The sequence below is a fragment of the Penaeus monodon genome, chromosome 6, assembly GCF_015228065.2.
Source record: "Penaeus monodon isolate SGIC_2016 chromosome 6, NSTDA_Pmon_1, whole genome shotgun sequence".
In the NCBI taxonomy this organism is placed as follows: domain Eukaryota; kingdom Metazoa; phylum Arthropoda; class Malacostraca; order Decapoda; family Penaeidae; genus Penaeus; species Penaeus monodon.
Genome location: NC_051391.1, coordinates 58,409,999 through 58,432,564, shown reverse-complemented (window position 1 = coordinate 58,432,564; position 22,566 = coordinate 58,409,999).

Below are 22,566 nucleotides of genomic sequence, written 5' to 3'. Positions count from 1 at the left end.
CTTTTGGGGGGTTTTTAAAAAATCTTTTTTACTGCGTTATTTTTTTTGGAGTTTCTTTTAAAAAAATAAAAACCAACATTTTTTAAAGTTTTTTTCAAAAAAGCATAGATATTATTTTATTTTTCTTAAATAAGGTATTACTAACAAATATATAAACCTTTTTTCATTCGGGCTGTTTGGGGAAATAGCTTTTTTTAAATTTTTAGTTGATACAATAACAATTTTTAGTTACTAACATAAATCGGGGAATAAGTTCATTTTTTTTTTTTTGGTTTATTTTTCAGGAAAAAAGGATGTCAATAATATAATTTTGATTGTTTCCTAATGAAAAAAAAATAACGCTTTTGATAACATGAATTAAAGCAATTCTTCAACGTAAATTTTTCCTCATCAGTATCTGTATTATCACTTTTCTCATTAACAATGTTTCCCTATTCTTTTTTTATATAAAAAAATTAAGTTTGTTTTAATTTCATCATAATCTGGGCAATTGGAAATTAAATTCCTTATTTTAAAAATGAATGGAACATAGAAAAGGGAAAAATAACTAAAATCGTTTTTCAGTTACGTCGTAAAAAAAAAAAAAAAAAAAAAGAAAAAAAATATATTAAAAGCTCGTTTTTTTTTTAGTTATGCTTTAGTTTTGGAAAAAAAAAAAAAAAAAAAAAAAAAAAAAAAGCATTTAATTATAGCAACAGAACTGCAGACTACACCACCGCAGCCTTTTTAGTTTTAAAAAGCATACAGAAATGGGAGCCCTTTATGTCCCCCAAAAAAAAACATTCCCAAGGGAAATTTTCACGATCAAACTATTTCTATAATTTTAAAGTAATTTTATTTAAAAGTACGAAAACCCAAACCAAATTTTTTTATTTTTTTATATTCATAATAAAAAATATTAGAAGAAGCGAAAAAAATAAATGAAAAAATAAAAATATAGAAAGTCACAAAAAGGGGGGAAATCTCAATAAAGACTGAAAGAGGGGGAGGAGGGGAGAGAAGAGAAGAAAGAGAGAGAGAGAGAGAGAAGAAAAGAGGAGGAAAAGAAAAGGAGAAGAGAAAAACAGAGGGAGGGAAGGGAGGAGAGAACCTATTTAGACGAAAACGAAGGGGACAAAAAAACCCAAGAGAGAGAAAAAAAAAAACTTTCTTATAGAATTTTTGCTTTTACTTTTTTTTTTCCATTTTTTTCTTTTTTTTTTTTTTTTTCTTCTTCTTTCTTTGATCTGGTGTATGCTTTTTTTTTTTTTTATACATTTAAATATTTTTGTGGCAAAAAATTCCCGAGATAAATTAATTTTTGAATTTTTAAAATTTGCGTGTCTTTTTAAAAGTGGAATAAAGGAATAAACAAAATTTTAAAAAGGTGAAATTTTAAAAAAAAAAAAAAAAAAAAAAAAAAATCGATCGTGTGTTTTTTTTCATAGCATTAATAATAATTATTTTTTTTTTTTTTTTTTTTTATACAACAACATTACTTATACATAAAATACTTTTACATATAAATTTTTTTAAACTTTTTTTTTTTATCAGACTTATAAGACAATGCAGGCAAAAAAAAAAAAAGAGAAGAAAAAAAAACGAGATATGTCCATTTTTTTTTTTTTTTAATTGCTGTTGGACAAGAACCTTTTAACCCCCCAAATATGGCTTTGACTAAAAACCCAATATGAAGTCTGAAAAATGAATACATAACTTCGGTTTATAATCAAAAAAATGAAAAAAAAAAAATAAAACAAACCCAATAACAGAAACCCAACAGAAGAAAAAATGAGACATAATAAAATAAATAATATAATAAAACATCCCTATTTTCAAAATTAAAAAAAAAAAACCTTATTTAATATATTTTTAGTACTTGGGGTTTCCTCGGTTGGGGGGTTTTTTAAACTCCCATTTTTGGATTGTTTTCAGATGTGTGGGAGCATCGGCAGGGTTTTGAAGGGAAAACGCGAGTAAAGACGGATAAAGAGAGAGAGAGTGAAGAATGGAGAGGAAGGAAAACATAATAGCGGGAGTAAATGAAGTAGACAAGCAAGCGGTAATTGATTTGGAGAAAGAGAAGATAAAAAAAAAAAAAAGTTATAATACATTTTTCCCCAAATCCTTTTTTTCATCTTTCTTATTTTTGGCCATTTTTTGTTTTCTTTTACTTTTAAAAATATCCTTTTGGGGCAAAAAACCCTTTTCCAAAAAGTAAATAAAAATTTTCATTCGTGAATTACGTGTCTTGTTAAAGGAAGGAATAAAAAAAAAAACAAATTAAAGAAATAAATTGTGAAATAATGATCGTGCCTTTTATACACAATTACTGAGGACTAATTCAGCAAAGATACAAAAAAAAAAACAAAAATTCTTTGTTCTTATTTCATTTTATTATGACAAAGAACAATTCTAACAATTATAAAATAGTTTCATTTTTTAAAAAAAATTAATGCTGAAATAAATGAAATAAATGGGTCGTGTTTTTTAAAGAAGATAAAGAAAAAAAAAATAACAAACGAATAAAAAAAAGGGAAAGAAGGGAAAAATTTGGGTAGAATTACATATACATAAAAAGAGTTTGTACGTTTCTTTTAGAAAAAACCCTTTAGTTAAAATTTTACTATTTCAATTAATAAAACTCCTCGGGGGAAATTTTAAATTTTTTTTGAAAAATATACTTTTTGTTTTCTTTGAAAAAAGCAATAAGGCAAGCTTTTTGATATTTTTTTAGGTGCGTGGCATCTTGACCCGAGTTGGGGGTTTTAAAAACCCCCAAATTTTTGGGTCTTTCCTTTTAAACCCACATCACCCCCGTCAAAGCGAAGAGATGACAAAAATTACAAATAGGCCAGTTTTAAAGGTCATTGGTACCCTGGGGTACCGGGCCTCAATCGCGCCGCGAAACCCTCCTTGTATTTTAAACGCTTGGTAAAGTAAAGTCCACAAATTTTCTCTGTTTCCAGAGAATTTTGCATTTTCACTCCCCCAGCGGTTTTTTTTTTTACCCTTGCGGTGAAAAAGGGGCACTCACTCTCCTCAGACCCGCAGCTTTCTATCACAGGGAAACCTTTATAGAGGGCCCCCGTCTGAGGGGAAATATAGTGCCTTTTTCTCCCCCGATCCCCTTTTCCCTTTTTCCTGTGGTCATCGGACCTACATAAGTTCCTCGAGGACTTTTGATTCGCTGGGTGGGCGTGTTTACCTGTTGTCCCTTTTGTAGCAAGGTTGGCAATAAGGGAGGGGCCAAACACAAAAGCTCCTCCTCTAGGCACTGGAAAACGCAACCAGTCGCCATAGAGGGGGTGAGCCTAGGTTCTTCTTTCCCTTCTCTCTCCCTCCACATCTCACCTGTCATCCCTCCCCGGCCCACATAAAACCCCTCTACCCGACCCTGAAAACGAAAATGCGAAAATCAAAATTAAGCTCTTGGTGCCCCACCCACAAAAGCGTGAGCCCTACCCAGCACTGTTTTGTGCCAGATAAAGGGATTTTGGGTACTTCACCTTCATGATGGCTACCTGGCATGTAGGGGACGAAAACCTCCCGAAAGCTTTTCTCGAAGGAGTCGTCTGCCCCTTTGAAAAACTTGGCTTCTCCCCCTATTCCTATTGATTGAAGGTAACTACGCTTGTTTTAAGAAACGGGACCGACAATTGTTAGTGAGTCGGCTTTAAGTTTGAAGAAAGATCTCCTTTTCCTTCCCAGATGCTCAGTGAAGACATTATGTCATGAAAGATAAAAAATAAAAAAGCAAGTCTAACCACGCCACACCCAAGAACTCAAAGGAAGGGGATATACCTTTAAAAGGTATATGTTGCCCCATGGCAAATCAAATTTTGAAAGATTTACGCACTGAAAAGTATGAACGCTTTGCTTATGGATCTTAAAACCCAATCAAGTCGAAAAAAAAGCCAGGCACTGAGTGTGGTTTAACACCCACTCCTTTAGGGACGCAAAAGTTTTTCCGTTTTTAAAAAAGCCCAAATGCGGCGGGCCCATAGGAATTTGCCCAAAAGTTGCCCCCAGGAAGGAGGCCCTGAAAATCCCCAGGAGAAAGTTAGGGAGAAAAAAAAAGAAAAAAAAACTAACCATACAGGTGTGGCCCAAAGACGCACAGGAGAAGTGCGGCTACCACCAACGCCTGGAAAACCCCCAATTAACCAGGGCGCCCCGGGAAAAAAAACACAATAAGACGAACCCCCCCATCCACCTGGGTCTCCCTACGTCTCTCCCAAAGGGGATTCTCGTAGTCCTCCCCGCTGCTCACATGCAAAAAATCTTTCCCCTGAAAAAAGGGGTTTTGTATCATGCTAAAGTGGCACTGGAGGCAAAAACCTTCCCGCCTTAGCCTTGGAGAATCGACTCCTGGGGGATCCTTTTAAAGTTATCCAACCCCCCCGCCAGATGTTCGGGCCCCGAACAATCCCACCCGTGGGCACCCAAGCCTCAGCCCGTACAGGGCCCACAGCGGGGGTCCCCCCTTCCCAGGCTCAGCCCCCGACCCCTCCCCCGAACTGAACCTCAGCCTCTGGATACAGACCTGGAGCCCCCCTCAGTTCCCCCCCCCCAAAATAACTCGGCACCCCCCCCATTGCCTCCACCTCTCGTCAATCAGTCAGACCAAAGTCAATAACAATCCCCAATGTCAACGAGCTTAGGGACATCCCAGTGATATCCCTCTGACCATCCCTGATGCCCACCTCCTACACCTAACCTGGTCGAGCACAGTGAGACATTCACCGATGACGAGGGGCTGGAGCGCCTCATGGACGGAACTGCAACAGACCCAAACACTATGGCATCCGGCTCTTTTCAGAAAACCCTCCAAAATACCAGTACTCTGATCGATTCGAAATTGGCTCTGAAATTAAAAATAAAAGAATAAAGTGGTTAGTAACGAAAAGAGAGCATACCATCATGGTCACAATCAAAAGACTACACAAACACCTCAAGGAAGGCAACATGCGTATCACAAACGACATGATTGAGCAATGCCCAGACATAGACAAATTAAACAACGGGTACTTCCTTGAATAACAACACAATAAACATGGCACACCATACACTACACTCACGCCTCACCATCATACAACACAACGTACTCCACTGGACAACACGAAAAACTGAACTGTGCAACACATACAGAAGACACGACCCACACATCATACTCATTAACAGCCATGGGCTCAATAACACTACCCCACTCAAAATCTACATGTACACCACCTACTCTTCCAACAAATCACAAGAAAGAAGCGATGGCGTAGCAATTGCGATCAGAAACGACATCTCACACAAAATCATCAATAACTTTCAGTCAGACCTATTGGCAGTCGAAATAAATACACCACATGGACCCATTATACTAGCAACACTATACATTCCACCAAGAAGACCTTTCATACCAGAACCTGACATCTTGCAGCTCCTGAGGCATAACAAACCAATATACATCATGGGAGACTTTAACGCAAACCACGCACTCTTTGGCTACAACCACACAAACACCGTTGGCAGAGGCCTCGCCTCACTCATACAACAAGACAGACTCACACACCTCGGTCCACACACACCAACATTATAACACATAACACAGCAACAACACCCGACATAGTCTTGGCAAACCACAGAGCACACTTACACCACCATATCACAACAGGCGACGTCACATCCAGCGACCACCTCCCGGTCATTTTAACACTGTCAACAAACCCTATCATGATCCCAACACAACCCCGAGAATCCTTCAAACATGCAAACTGGGAGGGCTTCAAACAATCACTTGAAGACACACACGTAACTGATCTCGAGGGACAGCCCACACACACAATAAACACCCACCTTGAACAGTGGTACGCAGACATACAGACGGCCCGACAGGCCAACATCCCAAAACAACACACAAGACTATCCCTTATTACAGAGAAACACATCGCCTGAAATTGCTTAAAATACAATACAGACACATACACGAACTAACACTAACACGGGGCTGGGACAGACAATTACGCACACGATACAGAGAAATCCAAACACAAATTACACACGAAATTAAAGTAATGAACAAACACCACTGGGACACACTCGCGCAAAGACTATGTCAAAACTCTAAAGACCCCAAGAAATTTTGGAGTTCCTTCAAAAAACTCATGGGTCGAACAAACAGATAATCACATACATATACAACACACACAGACAGAAGGTTGACTCGGTGGAGGAGATGGAGCCTCTCCATAGGGAATTCTGGCAACAGAATTTCCAAATCTCCCCCACCGAGAACGCCCGATTCCACCACATTACAGAGACCGAGGTTACAAACTACATACAACAACATAGGAACATAATTCTCCCAGAAAACATCATTACACTAAACACTCTCACAGAGGACAGTCCCCTCTCCACACCAATCACTTCAGAAGAAATAACAAACACAATCAAACGCACTAAAAACACAACACCAGGAGCTAGCAACATAAACAAAACAATCATCGAACATCTTCCACCCAGAATGATCAGCAGACTACGCCATATCTTCAATGCAGCACTGGCAACAGGATATTTCCCTGACAAGTTCAAACATGCCACACTCACCTTAATACCCAAACCAGGGAAATCTGCACACGAGGTGGGGAATTACCGCCCCATCTCACTCCTAGAAGTCCCAGGAAAACTGCTAGAGAGGGTAATTGCACAGAGACTCATCCCACACCTTGAAAACAACCAAACACACAACATTAGGCAATACGGCTTTCGCCCACACAGGGGGACCGAGAGCGCCATCGCCCTCGCTTACGAGGAGATCGCTCTCGGTCTCGCTAACAAGCACCAGACGAACGCAATACTACGAGACGTCAGCAAGGCCTTTGATAAGGTATGGCATGACGGTCTCAAATACAAACTAACACAACTACACCTGCCCACACACTTCACACGCCTTCTCTGCAGCTTCCTGGATGACAGGACTGCCACAATACGCCTGGGAGCTCACCTAGGCACCCCCATCCACCTCAGAAGTGGAGTACCACAGGAAGCGTATTATCGCCAACCCTCTATATCCTGTACACAGCCAATCTGCCTGAACCGACACCATACAGCAACTATATTTCCTATGCAGACGATATCACACAGATTATCACACACCCCTCTAAATCACAACACTTCATGAAACGAACAACAGAAAGAGCTATACAGAACATCAACACATTTGAGCACCACTGGAAAATACAGACAAACATAAACAAATTCAAACTCATACCCATAGCACGTAGAAAAACACAACCAATCACGATCAACAACACCAACATTCCATACACCCACACAGGAAACATTCTTGGACTCCAGATCACAAGCACAGGCTTCACAACACACGTTAAACAAAGAATAACACAAGCAAAAATAACACTAACCAAACTAAAACGTTTTTCATGCTGCACACCACAAACAAAACTCAGACTTTACAAAACAACTGTCAGACCCATCTTAGAATATACTGCTATCCCACTGGTTGCAATATCATACTCACAAAAACTCCGAATGCAATCAGTACAGAACAAAGCACTACTCTGGGTACACGGCGCAACATTTCTAGACCGAATTTCAGCAGAAACACTACACAGAACATACAGCATGGAACCACTAAACACACGCATACACAGACGAGGCAAAAACACCTGGGCCAGACTACGCGAACAAGAAGACGAACAATATAACAACATCTTTGAAAAACACACAAACACTCACACAAACCACGCCTGGTGGCCCAGAACACTACCAATCACAGAACACGAACACACCACACCGATATACACACACACACACACCGACCCTGACTTGTGACCATGACCATTTTTTTAATTTTTTAATTTTTTATAAAAATTAATGAAGGAAAAAAAAAAAAAAAAAAAAAAAAAAAAAAATAAATTAATAATAATAAAACCAGAAGTCACCCTCAGAATCCCCAAAGGATTGGTTAATCCACGCCAAACAACTAACTTTAAAGGCAAGGAGAGCGACCATCAGCTCTGCCAGCTCACCTGCGAGCTCACCTGTGCGCGGCGCGGATTAACCAATCACGGGGGAGAGAGGGCTGGCCACCTTGGCGTGTCCCAAAGGTATAAATTCGCTGGCGCTGTTACCACGGCTTGTCACTTTGCCCGCCTCGGCCCGCCTAGTGGTCGTGGGATCAGCGTCGACGAACTATAAACGGGGAGATTCCAAGGACTGAACATCTTACAAACTTGCTACGGACTCTGACTCGATTGTCTGTGATTATGGGGTGCACTCGTGAAATTTGCAAAAGGCAGACACGCGTCAGAAGACGACGGGTGGAGATGTTCAGGAAAAAAGGGGAGAAAAAAAAAAAAAAATTAACTCCAAAAAAAAAAAAAAAAAAAAAAAAAATCTTAAATCACTGCTATCTTATTTTTATTTTTTTTGTTTTTTTCTTTTTCCCGTTTTTTTAATACTTCAATATTAACCTCCTTCTTTTTAAACCCACCATTTCGTTGACACTCCTTTTGTCTGCCTTTTTTGTTTTGTTTTTTCGTTCTTTTTCGTCTCTTAATTATATATTTTATTTTTGGGTTATCACCTTTTTTACCACAATTATTGTCTATCAGTAACATGCTCCCTTTCGTTCCCCCCATTTGCAATGCAGACCAAGTTGTCAAGAATTCACCCCCCGATTGAAATTAATATACCATTTATTTCTTTTATCAAGCCACTAAATCCCCCTCCCTCATCAATTCACCCATCCCCCTCTGCCCCCATCTAGATTTTTTCCTTGATCACCATTATCCTCTTTTTAGTAAAAATTTTTTTCATTCTGCCACTGGGTCCCCCCCTTTTTTTTCTTGTTCTTTTTCCTGTTCTAGAAATTTAAAAAAAAAAATAAAAAATTAAAAAAATAAAAACAAAATCAAATTTAAAAAATAAAAAAATAAAAAAAAAAATTAAGTTAATTAATTCCCATTCTTTAATCATAAGTAAAAACTTGTTTCTGTCTGTTCTTGTTTTTAGCAAAAAAAAAAAAATATATATAATGAAAAAAAAAAAAAAATATAACAAATACAAAAACTCATAAAGTAAAAAAACCAAAAAAAATCATTGTTGAATTAAGCCTAGTTTTTTTTATTATTGTACCAACTACCACATTTTTTCTCCTATTAATCTGTTTAAACTAAATACAAAATCAATAAAAAAAACATAAAACGTAAAATAGAAAAAAAATATAAAACCAAAATAAATAATATATTTAAAAAAAATATATATATTTATTTTTTTACAAAAAAAAGGGCATTTTCTTTGATAAAAACAATAACGTAACCCTAGCCACTTTTTTCCCCCAATAGCAAATAAATAAAATCAACCCTCACTCCCCCCCTTTCCCCGAAACCCCGACATGAAAGAGAAATATGATGCAATGTATCATCCATGCAAGGGGTTTTTCGCCCCCCCACTTTACCAACTCTAACTTCCTTAAATTTTACCCCCTTTTTCCTTCTTCCCCCCCCTTCGAATTCTTTCCCCCTTTTCCATTATTTATGCTTTGCTTAGCTTCCCCAGTCCCCGGGGCACATCGGTAGGTGTCTGACCCCACGTCCCGGGCCCAGGATCGAGACCGAGGAAACTTCATCGGCGTGGGAAAAGGGACTCAGGCGGAGTCACTTAAAAGGCAGCAACAGGCCACCGGTATGGGTTATCGTGTCCGAAAAGCAAGCTGGCAACTGGGACTTATCCCTAGTGTTTTTCTTTGTTTTCTTTTATTGTTTTTTATTAACCACAAAATTCTTTTTTGGGAAGAAACGATTTTTTAAGAGTACTTTTTTGATTTGTAAAAAAAACGTAAAGGGTGGAATAAACAAAAAAGATTTTTATTATGAAAAAAAAAAAAAAAAAAATCTATCTTTTGTTCTTATAACAGCTACTTATTAATGATAAAAAGGAAAAGCCCCCCCCAAAGAAAACTCCAGATAATGTCTATTTTTTTCTTTCTTTACATTACGGCAAAAAGCAGTTTTAACATTACTAATTTTCAAACTTTTATAAACTTTTACTAAAATATAATGTCGAACAAGAAATATGACATGACTTTGTGCTTATACTTAAAATAAAAAAAATAAAAAAAAATAATCCCAAAAAAAAAAAAAAAGGGAATGAAAAAAAAAGTGAAAAAATTATATTAATAAAAGAGCAGAAAAAGATTGTTTCAAAAGAACTTTTATAAAATTTTTCAGCTTTTTGCAAAAAAAGAGTTTAAATAGAATTTTTTGTTTGTAATTTTGCATTTTAAAGGAAGAAAAAAGGAATAAAAAAATTAAAAAAATGAAATATAAAAGAAGAAGAAAACTTTCGTTTTTTTACATAAGCTTTATAATATCATTATTATTTATTTTCCCAATTTAAAAATTTTGTTTAATAATAAATGTTTTTTATACCGTACTTAACTATACTTTTTTATATACTTTTTATACATCAGATACTTATCTTGACTAATGCAGGCTGCAGGCAAAGAAAAAAAAATCAATTGTTTTTTTTTCATTTCCATTACGACAGAAAACATTTAGCATTAGAAAAATGCTGCGTTGCTAAAAGAGTATTTTTAAAGTCTAAAAACGATAACATGACATGACATTTTAATTTTTAGTAATAAAAAAGAGAAAAAATAACAAATGAAAACCCAAAAAATAAAAGAAGAAAAAATAGAGAAGAATTATATTTTACTTAAAAAAGCTAGTAACGCTTGTTTTATAAAACTTTTACTTAAATTTGAGGAAAAAAAAAAAAAAAAAAAATAAAAATCCTTTCGCAAAAAAATTTTTAAAAAGATATTGGATTTTGGAATTTTCATTTATAAAAAAGAAAAATCATTTTTTTGTATCTTTGGGAAAATTTCAATAAAAGGGTAATGATTTGTATGTTATTAGGGCTGTAGTGTTTAACCCGAGTTTAGTCTTATAAACCCAATTTTCGGGTTTCCTTCAATTTTTTTTATAGTTTTAGTAATCACGTTTAAATTGGGGAATTCCATTTTGTTTTTAAAAAATAATAAAATAAAAAAAATCGACGCAGCTCAAAATAATAATATATCGGGTAACCCTTTTTTCAAAACACAAAGAGAAAAAAGTTCATTTTATTTTTAAGAAAAAAGAAAAAAAGCACGGATCCAAAAAAAAAAAAAAAAAAAATCAAATGTCAACTTTATCCAAAGTTTATCAGCCAAGCTTTACTACTTTTATATTACATGTGAAATTTTATTTTTTTTCTTCTGCTATTTTTTGTTTTTTCGTTGAAATTTCTTATTTATTTCTTTTCATCTTTTTTAAAACATTACATTTTCTTTTTAGTGAAAGAGCTTTTTAATAGGGGGTAGAAGGGTTTTGTAATGAAAAAAAAAAATATATAAGTTTGGGAAAGAGACTCTTTAAAATAGTTTTCTTTTTCATTACTTTAAAAAATAAAATAAATATCAAAAGCGTTTTATTTTTTACTCTTAAAAATTTTAGTTTAAAAAAAACAAAATTTTTTGCGTTATAGGGCTTTCTTTCTAGACTAGTTAGTCTTTTTTAAAAAGTGATAAAAATTTTTTTATGCTTGCTTTTAAAACGGTATTATAATAACAAATTCTATACTGAAATAGAAAAAATACTTTTTTAAAAATGAACAAGTTTGATCGGAAAATTCAATTCGAATGAATGTTTTTTTTTTTTTTTTTCAAGATCTTTTTCCCTACGAGGGTTGTCTTAAAATCAAGTTTTATATTACGGGGCAAAAAATAAAAACAGGAAGAAAAAAAAAAAAAACAAAGAAATAAAACAGGGATAAACAGAAAAAAAAAAGCGAGGGGGGAAAAAGCACGGAGAAATATAAACGATGACATGAGAGAGAGAGAGGAGAGAGAGAGAGAGAGACCCCGGGGGAAAATGGGAGAGAGGGGAGGGGGGGAAAAAGAAAAAGAAAAGGGAAAAAGATAAAAATTCGCAATAAAAACTACTCTATTTACTTTTGTATGTACTGTTATTTCTTACATCAACACTCAGTTTTAAATTCACAATACGTCTATTTCTGCGATGCTTTAAAATCTAAAACAGGCTCGTTGAGTGCTATGGTTCCGCAGTTCTTTTATTTATTTATTTATTTATTTCTTTTTCTTTATTTCTATTATTGTTATTTTTACACGTAACTAGAGTAACGATTTATGTTTTTTTTTCCTTCTCCATGTTCCGGGGCGGGATACTCAAAAGTTTACAATGTGGTTCTCACATCGGAGCAGTTACAATGTTGTAACTCCCCCTCGAAACAAAAATAGCCGCCATGTTGTGACGTCACACATTGTAAAGTACCTGTAAGTTACAACTGCTCGGGAGCTCTTGTAAGGGTTTCAAACCGGATATAGTGATTGTTTATATCTCGATTGCTAGTCGCATAACTATTTAGTTTTTATTGATCCCCACACTTCCGTTTTATGTATGTAATACACAGGAAAATCTAGATATTCAGTGTTTTTTTTGCCTTCTTTGCTTAAATTATTGTGATTTAAACATATTGCAAACTAAGTGCCAACAGCGTGCAGACGACAAATAACATGGAGTTGGTAGCTGCGTATTTTATGATCGAGCTTTACAACGTGAAAGACATAGGATTACTGGATCCTTCGCATATGTATTTTATTATCACCACACACACACACAACACACACACCACACACACACACACACATATATATATATATATTTTAATATATATAAAATTAATATATATATATATTTTATAATATTATTATATATATTATATATTAATATACATATATATTCATATACATATATATAATATAATAAATAATATATAATATATATATAATTATATATATATATTTTATATATTTTATATATATATATATATATATATATATATATATATATATATATACACACACACATACATACATACATACATACATACATACACACACATACATACATACATACATACACACACACACACACACACACACATATCTATACATGCTACCATATCTGGAAGGAGTGGTTTTACTTTTTTTATGAATAAATGTATACTTCAATAATTTTTATTGATGGAATTTATAAATCCGTATTAAAATTGATTGAACATGCAATAAATTGTTATTTGGGGTTATTCTAGATCCAGGGTAATTATAATAAAGCATTTAAAAAATATAACTTTATTTAGACCTTCTGTGATTATAAAATTTATAAGACGGTAAGAAAATGCCATAAAGATACATCACAAAAATAATTTAAAAATATCTACACATACATACAAAGCAATACTACTCAAATGGTACAAAATGTAAGTACATATTTTTTTCATGGTGCATTATGACCACAAGACATATTTGATTTGCCTTAGAAGTGAAATAAAAAAAAAAATCTTTGGACGCAAGTAATTTATATCACAGCAATACAAATACGCAAATAAAGAAATATAACATTTAGAAAATAAGAGTAAAGCTGTTCCTCAAATTTTAATTACTATGTTATCATAAATATTAGAATAAAAATAAATATATATTGCTCTCTGCCTTACCCTAAAAACAACAAAACCAGAAATAAATTAAACTAAAATACAGCTCTGTCTCAGTATCAAGAAGTAAAATCAATCTTAATTGAAACCACCAGAATTATTATAGTTAACATAATCATTGCCATCTAAACACACAGATTTTATTCCCTTTAAACCTAAAAGGAAATTATATAAAACTATGCAGAAACAGCCACTGCACCTGTCAGAATTTTGAAAATATTTTTTTTCCCCCAAAACAAAAATAAATAAAAAAAACCCTGACTCGAAAAATGGTCTTAAACCTACAACATATTGCACGCCAGTGTGTCTTTGTCTCTGTGCGAAACATGTGTTTACATGAAAGGGACCTGGGCAAACATGTCGCAGCTGGCTGTGAGCGGAGGAGTGGAGGGAAAAAGCAGAGGACGCAGTTGGGTGCTGCTCCTGTGAAGACCTCGTGTGTGCCCTTGTGACCCGAGATAAACCTGGTGTTGCCCTGTTATAAGCTGTATTGTGCTGTGTGACATGCTGGTTTCCCTCCTGTATTGTGCTTAGAAAATGTACGGGTAAATAACTTGTGTAAATAAAGGAAAGACTGTCTTTTGTGTTTTCTTCGTGCCCTGCCTCGCCACTTGGCGTTTCCTCTCCTGGTGTTCTGGGACGCTGTGGTGTTCGGTGCCTCTTGGAGCTGTCAGTGTTCACGACCCCGTGGTAACACGCCGTCTGCCTAGCCTGCCTTGTGTTGGTGGGAGAGTGTCGTGGCGACCGGCGTAACTATATCAGAAAAAAACACTTCTCACAATCTCAATGCCTACATTAACAGAACAAAAATAAATAATATTTATGGATTTTTGCCTTAACTACAATAAAAAAATAATAAGAAACTCCAAAATAAAGATCTTTTGTATAATAACAGTCTCCAACTACAACTTCCTATTATGCCTTGGTTAAATATACAAATGCCTATCACAAATTGATGTTAATGTGGGTTTCAATATTTAAAGGTAAAAAAAAAAAAATTTAATGAATGGAAATAACAGCTTAATTGAAAATGGCAATTGCTCAAATTATATAAAGTACTTATGAAACAAACGTTACTAGCTTTTTTATAGTAATTATACTTTTTCTATTTTTTTTTTCAATTACCTTTTTTTTTATCCCTTTGTTATTATTTTTCTTATTTTTTTATATTAAGTATAAGCACAAAGTCATGTCATATTATCTTTATCTCAGACATTTATTTTGTTTAGTCAACGCAGCATATTTAGTAATAGAAAGTGCTTTTTGCCGTAATAGTAATGAAATAAGAACAATAGACATTATCTGGAGTTTTCTATTGTGTGTCTTTGCCTGTATTAGTCATTAATATTTAGCTGATGTATAAAAACAAACGATAGATTTTTTTTTTTTTTTTCATAATTCAAATCTTTAATTTGTTTATTCCATCCTTACGTTACTTCTACGAATCAAAATATTACTATTAAGGGTAAAAGTTACCGAGAGTGACGCACTGAGATAGAGAAAAATGGACACTGCCATCTTGTAGAGCATAAAAAATAGACTAGGAAGCAATATAAATAAATCTGCAGCGGCCTCATGTTTCCCGGAAAATGAGGGAAATAGGTTCTGCATGTCACCGCTCAGAGACTAAGTCCACAAACACCTCAAAATGGCAAAGTCCAACAACACCCTCAAAATGGCAGAGTCCATAATTTCTCGCTTTCTATTGCTCTATTTCTTTCATTTTCTATATATCCATTTTCTATAAGGATCGCGTTTTCCTTTGACCATAGGTCTTGCGTTTTCTGTTGACAACCATGGAAATCATTTCCGATTTGTTTTGTATTTCAATCATTATTTTCTCTTATTTCTAACATTTCCTTTAGTTTTTTTTTATGCTATTACATATCTTTGGTTGCTCTCTCAAATGAGTTGCGGTTTTATGTAGTTTTTCCTTGTCATTTCTATTATCAGATTCTTAATTATTTAACAATACTACTGCTTATTTACCGTAATTGCCTCATATATCGGAACAATATACTCGCGGTCGCTTGCTCACTCGCTCTCACTTAAGCCGGTGACATGGCAGCAACAAGTTCGAACTTTTGTCGTCAGTGTGACATGGGGTATGTTCTTTTATATTTAAGTAATGTGTAATTGTATTGCGTATATTTTATTAGCTCATATCATTACCATTTTACTGATAAATGTTATTTATGATAGGTACGGGCAATTTTGGCAGCAATACGGCGGCCAGGCCGACCTCTTGCTCGATCTGTGCCGGTCGCACAACTTAATCACCCAAAAATTTAATTGTCCCAAGTGCCGTGAAAACTGCCGCCTTGATAATGAATACTATTTTATTGGCCCGCCCTGAAGAAAATAAGATTCCATCAGTTCCTCCTCGCCGCTGCTCGTCTTACCCCCCACACTGACGGTATGTGGCAATTATTTTTTTTAACGAAATAGATGTCTCTTGGCACGAAGTGGTAAGAAATAGGGGTCCTTATAGGTGTATTTATTACCACAGGGGGTCCAGATTTTTTTTTTTAGTTTTCATCGTATTCACGTTCTACCTTGGCAATTCCATTATGTATAAAAAATAAAAATGATAATAATAATAATAATAATCGACGCCGTTTAACATAATATATATATATCGGGTTACCCTTTATTCAAAATATCAAAGAGAAACAAAAGTGTCATTATATTTTAAGAAAACGAATAATAGCAACGGATTCCCCCCCCCCCAAAAAAAAAAAAAAAATCAAATGTCAACTTTATCCCAAAATCTTATCAGCCAAGCGTTACTACTTTTATATTACATGTGTAATTTTATGTATTTTTCTTCCGTTACTTTTTGTTATTCGTTTAGTAATTCTTATTCTATTATCTTATATCATCTTTATTTATAACATTACATATTCTGTTTAGTGAAAGCAGCATATTTAATAGTGGTTAGAAGGTGTTATGTAATGAAATAAAAACAATATATATAAGATGTGGAAAGAGACATCTTTAAAAATAGTTATCTTTTCATTTACCTGAAAATAATCAGTAGTGTATTTATTGTTTAGTCTTAAACATTTTAGCTTAAAAAATCAAATTTACTGCGTTATATGGGCAGTTCTTTCTAGACTAGTCTTTTCAAAAAAGTGCATAAATATTATTTTATGCTGCTTATAATACAGGTATTACTAATAACAAATAACATATAACTCGTTTTTCATTCAGGCTGTTTCGGGAATAGCATTTTTTTCTGTATTTTCTTGGTGTTGTTACAGTTAACAATTTTATGTTATACTAACATTTATCGTGGAATAAAGTTACGTTCTTAGTTTTGGGTTACTTTTCATGGCAAAAGGATCGTCTGGTCATAAGATGTCAATAATATTAATTTTTGATTTGTTTCCTAATGTAGAAAAAATAACAGCTATTGATAACATGAATTAAAGCAATTCATATCAACTTTTAAATTTTTTCACTCCCTCGTATGTATCATCAAAATTGCTTATACATTGCCCTATTGATCTTTACATAAAAATAAATTTAGTTTTTTTTAAATTTCATAAATCATCGCCTATTGGAAATTAAATTCCTTATATTAAAAGAATAGGGAAAATGGAGAAGGAAAAAAAAACATAAAATTTTTATTTTTTATGTCGTAAAAAAATAAATAAATAAATAAAAAAAATAAAAAAATAAAAAAAAAAATAAAAAAAAAAATGGGAACCAAGCACCACTGCAGGGTTTTAATTTTAAAGATCGCAGAAATAGACGATTTTTGAATTTAAAACTGAGTGTTATGTAAGAAAAACATACTAAAAAGTAAAAAATTACCTTTATTGCGAATTATTATCACTGTGCTGTTTTTTAATCGGCTTTTTTTTGTTGTTTTCCCCCGTTCTATTTTTTTGTTTTTTTTTTTTTTTATCCTGTTATTTCTTGACCCGTAATTGAAATTGTATTAGACAACCCCGTAAAGGGGGAAAAAATGCTTACAAAAAAAAAAAAAAAAAAAAAAAAAAAAAAAAAAAAAAAAAATTTTTTTTTTTATTTTTTTACGAAAAAACGTTTTTTTTATTTTTTTATTTCAAATAAAAGAAAAAAAAAGTTAAAAAAAAAAAAAAAAAAAAAAAAAAAAAAAAATAAAAAAATTTTAAGAAAAAAAAGAAAAAGAGAAAAAGAAAAAAGGGAAAAAGAAAGGAAAAAAAAGAGAGAAAGAAAGAAAAAAAAAGAGAGGGAGAAGGAAGGAGAAAGAAGGAAGGAGAGAGAGAGAGAGGGGAGAGAGAGGGTTTGGGAGAGAGAGGGGTAGGGAGAGAGAAGGGAAGAGAGAGAGAGGGGAAAAGGAGAGAGAGAGAGAGAGAGGAGAGGGGGGGGGGGGGGGGGGGGAAGGGGGGGGGGGGGGGGGGGGGGGGTGAGAGAGAGAGAGAGGAGGGGGAAGAGAGAGAGAGAAGGGAGAGGAGGAGGAGAGAGAGAGAGGAGGGGGAGAGAGAGAGAGATAGAGAGAGAGATAGAGAGAAGTAGAGGGAGAGAGAGAAGAGAAGAAGAGAGAAGAGATAGAGGAATAGAGATATTATATAATAATATAGAGAGAGAATGAGATAGGAAAAAAAAGATGAAAAATTGAGGGGGGGAGAGGGAGGAGAAAACCAATACAAACAGGAGTAAAAAAGTAGACAACAGCCAAGAGGAAAAAAAACAAAACTTTTAGTAAATATTTCTTTTAATTTTTTTTTTTTTTTTTTTTTTTTTTTTTTCTTGACTTCTGACTCTTGATTTGGTTTTTTGTTTTTTTTTTTTTTTTTTAAAATTTTAAAGTTCCTTTTTGGCAAGAAGCATTTTCCCGAGACTAAATATAAATTTTGAAAAAAAAAAATTATGGTGGTTTTATATCACTACTTTTTAATGCACTATTATTTACTTACAAATTTAATAATTATGTTTAATAATTTTATATACATTACAACTTTTACATAAATTATATATATATTAATATTTTTATATATTTATATATTATAATATTATTATATTTTATTTTTAAAATTATATATATATATCCTATTTATAAAAAGTAATGGGAAAAAGAAAAAAAAAAAAAAAAAAATACGCCAAAAAAATTAAATTTGTTTTTTTTTCATTACTTTTGGAAAAAGAATACTTTCAAACCCCTTTATAAATATGCTGTTTTGACTAAAAAAAAAATATTAATACAAAAAAGATAATGCAAACTATCGTTTTTATAATAAAGAAATGAAATAAGAAAAATTTACAAACGAAAAAAAAAAATCGTAACAAAAGAAAAATAGATATAATTACTTTTACTATAAAAAGCTTAGTTCATAAGAACTTTGAGGTAAAATCGGCCATTTAAGAGATATAAACATTGTTTTTTTCAAAATTAAATAAAGAAAAACCTTATTTAATTTATTTTTTATGTACTTGGGTTTCACTCGATTGGTGTTTTAAACCCCGATTTGGGGATTGTTCTTTGATCCGTGGGGAGCATGACGGGTTTTTCTGAAGGTAATTGCGAAAAAAGACGGAAAAAGAGGGGGGAGAGAATAAAGAATAGAGAGAGGGAGAGAACAAAATACAAGACGGAAAAATAAAGTGAAAAGAAAGAAGGAAATGATTTGGAGAAAGGAGAGAAGAGAGGAGAAAACTTTGTTTGTAGAGTACATTTTTCCTAATCTTTCTTTTTTATCTTTGGAAACCGTTTTTGTTTTCTGTTTCATTTAAAAAATCCCTTTTTCGGCAAGAAAAAACTTTCCTAAAGTAAAAAGAAATTTCATTCGTTAAATTTGCGGTTTTTGTTAAAAAAAGATAAAAGAATAAAAAAAAATTAGAAAAAAATTTTTTAGAAAAATTGATCGTGTATTTTTTTTTCGTCAATTACTGGGGACTAAGGGGGGCAAAAATACAAAAAAAAAAACTGATAATGTCTTTGTTCTTATTTTCTTTTATTTTGACAAAGAACACTTTTAACAAATTTTAAAATATGGATTTATTAAAAAAATATGTAATGTCTGAAATCAAGATGACATGACAGACTGTCGGTTTATAATGAAAATAATAGAAAAAGAAGAATAACAAAAAAAAGGGAAAAAGAAGAAAAATTTAGATAGAATTTCATATACTATAAAAAGGTTATAACGTTTCTTTGAGAAAAACCTTTAGTTAAACTTGACCATTTAATTAAAAGATTCTCGGGAAATTACATTTTCTTTGAACAAGTGATACTTTCGTTTCTTTTAAATCGCAATAAAAGGCGAAGCTGATTTGTATTTCTTTTAGCGCGTGCATCTTGACCCGAGTGGGTTATAAAAACCCCCGTTTTCCCGGTTTTTCTCTCAGCCCCCCGTGGCAGACGTAGCGTGTTTTGATCGACGTCCGGGGCCCCGGGATCGAGACCAGGGGAAACCTTCTGGGCGTGGGAAAAAGTTAACAGGTGTTAAAGGGCCTTGCTCGTTTTTGGGGGTTTCAGGGGGTTTTCTCCAAGGAGATAATCCCCTCTGAACCGGACTCAAAGGGGGACTCAGGTGGGCAGCTACACTTTTAAAGGCAGCAACAGGCCTCGGTAGGGTTGATCGTGCCCGAACGCTAAGCGGGCCGGTTTGGGACCCGTACTGTTTGTTTTGTTTATTTTCTTTTTATCTATCATACCAAAATTATTCTTTTGTGGCAAGAAACGATTTTTTAAGAGAATTTTTGTTTCGTAAAAGTAACTAAGGAGGAATAAAAAAATTAAAGATTTGAATTAAAAAAAAAAAAAAAAATCTATCGTTGTTTTTATACATCAGCTAAATTTAAAATGACTAATAAGCAAAACCAAAAAAACTCCAATAAGGGTTTTTGTTTTTATTCATTACTTTAAGGCAAAAAAACACTTTTTTAACCTTTCTAGATATGCTGCGTAGATAAAAAAATATAAAAAGTCGCAAAAAAGATAATATGACTAACTATGTACTTTTAATTTAAAAAATAAAATAAGAAAAAAATACCAAAAGAAGACAAAAGGTAAAAGAAAAAAAAAATTAGAAAAAAAAAGTCATATACTATAAAAAGCTAAAACGATTTTTTCATAAGAAAATTTCGATAAAGTTTACCAATCATTTGAAAGTCAAAAGTTCATTCAAATAATTTTTATTAATTTTTTACCTTTAATATCCAAAAAAATTAACATTTTTTGGGGATTTAGAAATTTGTCTTCTTTACCGGTTGGTAAATAAAAAAATAATATTTTTTGGCTTTTTCCCTTTAGTGTTCTACAGTCTTATCGTAAACACGTCTATTTGGAAATTTATTCTAATATAAAAAAATAATCAGAAAAAGGGAAATAATACACGACGCAGTCAACATAATGAAACTGGTTCCCCTTTTATTAAAATTTTCAAAAAAAAGGTCATTAATTTAAAGAAAACGAAAAAAAGCAAGGGGTTTAAAAAAAATCAAATCCCAAAGTCTTATCAACCAACTTTTTTAAAATTTTCCGTATAGGGAATTTTACGTACTTATTTCCGTTATTTTTGTATTCTTTAAAAATTTTCTTATTTTTATTTATATCATCTTTTTTTTATAACATCACAATTCTTTTCATGAAACAGCATATTTAGAAAATTTTTGAAAGGTTTTTGTAAAAAAAATAAATTCTTTTTTAAACCCAAACTAGTTTTAAATACAACCCTCAAAAGAAAAAAAACGCTTCACACTCCCCTCGAAAAAAACACAAAACCCGATTTTATAAAAAAAAAATATACCAAAATTTGGGTTAAAATGAATTATCGCTCGCAGAAATCACCTTCGATTTGCATTTTCAAAATCAAATTATGTTCTTAGTTTTAAAGCATAGTTGCATAAAAATACAGCAAACTAGAAACCCAAAATTTTATTTTTATCATATTTTAAACTAAAGTTATTTAAAGAGCAGAAAAGATTAATGAAAAAGTAAGAAAACGCTAGAGAATTTTTAAAAAAAGAAATTTCGGATAATTATTAGTTTAATAATTATGTTTTAACAACCTACTTCTACATATACATCATTTTATATACTTTTATTTCACACTACTTTTCATTGCTAAGCAGGCAAAGAAAAAAAAATCGTTTTATTTCATTCTTACGACAGAAACACATTTTGCCATTATTGAATTGCTGCGTTTTACTAAACAGAGTATTTAATGTCAAAAAAAGATAAAGGACATGACTATTTTATTATTTTATATAATAAAAAAAAAAATAAAACAAAAAAAATACCAAAAAGTAAAAGAAAAAAAGAAAAGAGATAGAAAATATCTAAAAAAGAGTTAAAGCTTGTTTCATAAGAACTTTGAGTTAAATGTGAGAAAAATTTCGTTGTGATAACCCTAGAAAATTTTGTCAACGATTTTTACATTAGAATTTTAGTATTCATAGGAGAATTTGCCCTCTATTTTTTTTAGTTGGATTTTGCAATAAAAGGTAGCAAATTTTGCATGTTATTGAGGATTGGGTTTAAGCCGATTTTAGGTTATAAACCCCCACTTTTCGGTTTTCCTTCGTTTTTTTTTTATATTTTTCATCGGATTCACTTCTCCTGGAAAATTCCTTTATGTATTAAAAAAAAGAAATAAAAAATAATAATAATCGAGCCGTTTACAAAATTTTAATATATCGGGAAACCCCTTTTTTCAAAATTCAAAGAAAACAAAATTCATTATTTTTTTAAGAAAACAAATAAAGAACGGTTTAAAAAAAAAAAAAAAAAAAAAAAAATAAAAAATGTCAACTTTACCCCAAAAATCTATACCCAAAGGGTTTAGTTTTTTATATCAGAGTTTTTTTTAGTTTTTTCTTCCGTTACTTTTGTTTTTTTTTAGTAATTTATTCTATTTTTATACCTTTTTTATAACTTAAATTCTGTTTAGTGAAAGCAGCATATTTAATAGTGGTTAAAAGTGTTTGTAATGAAATAAAAACAATTATAAGGATTGGAAAGACCTTTTTTTTTAAAATAGTTATCTTTCTCTTTTAACCTGAAATATCAGTAGTGCATTATTGTTT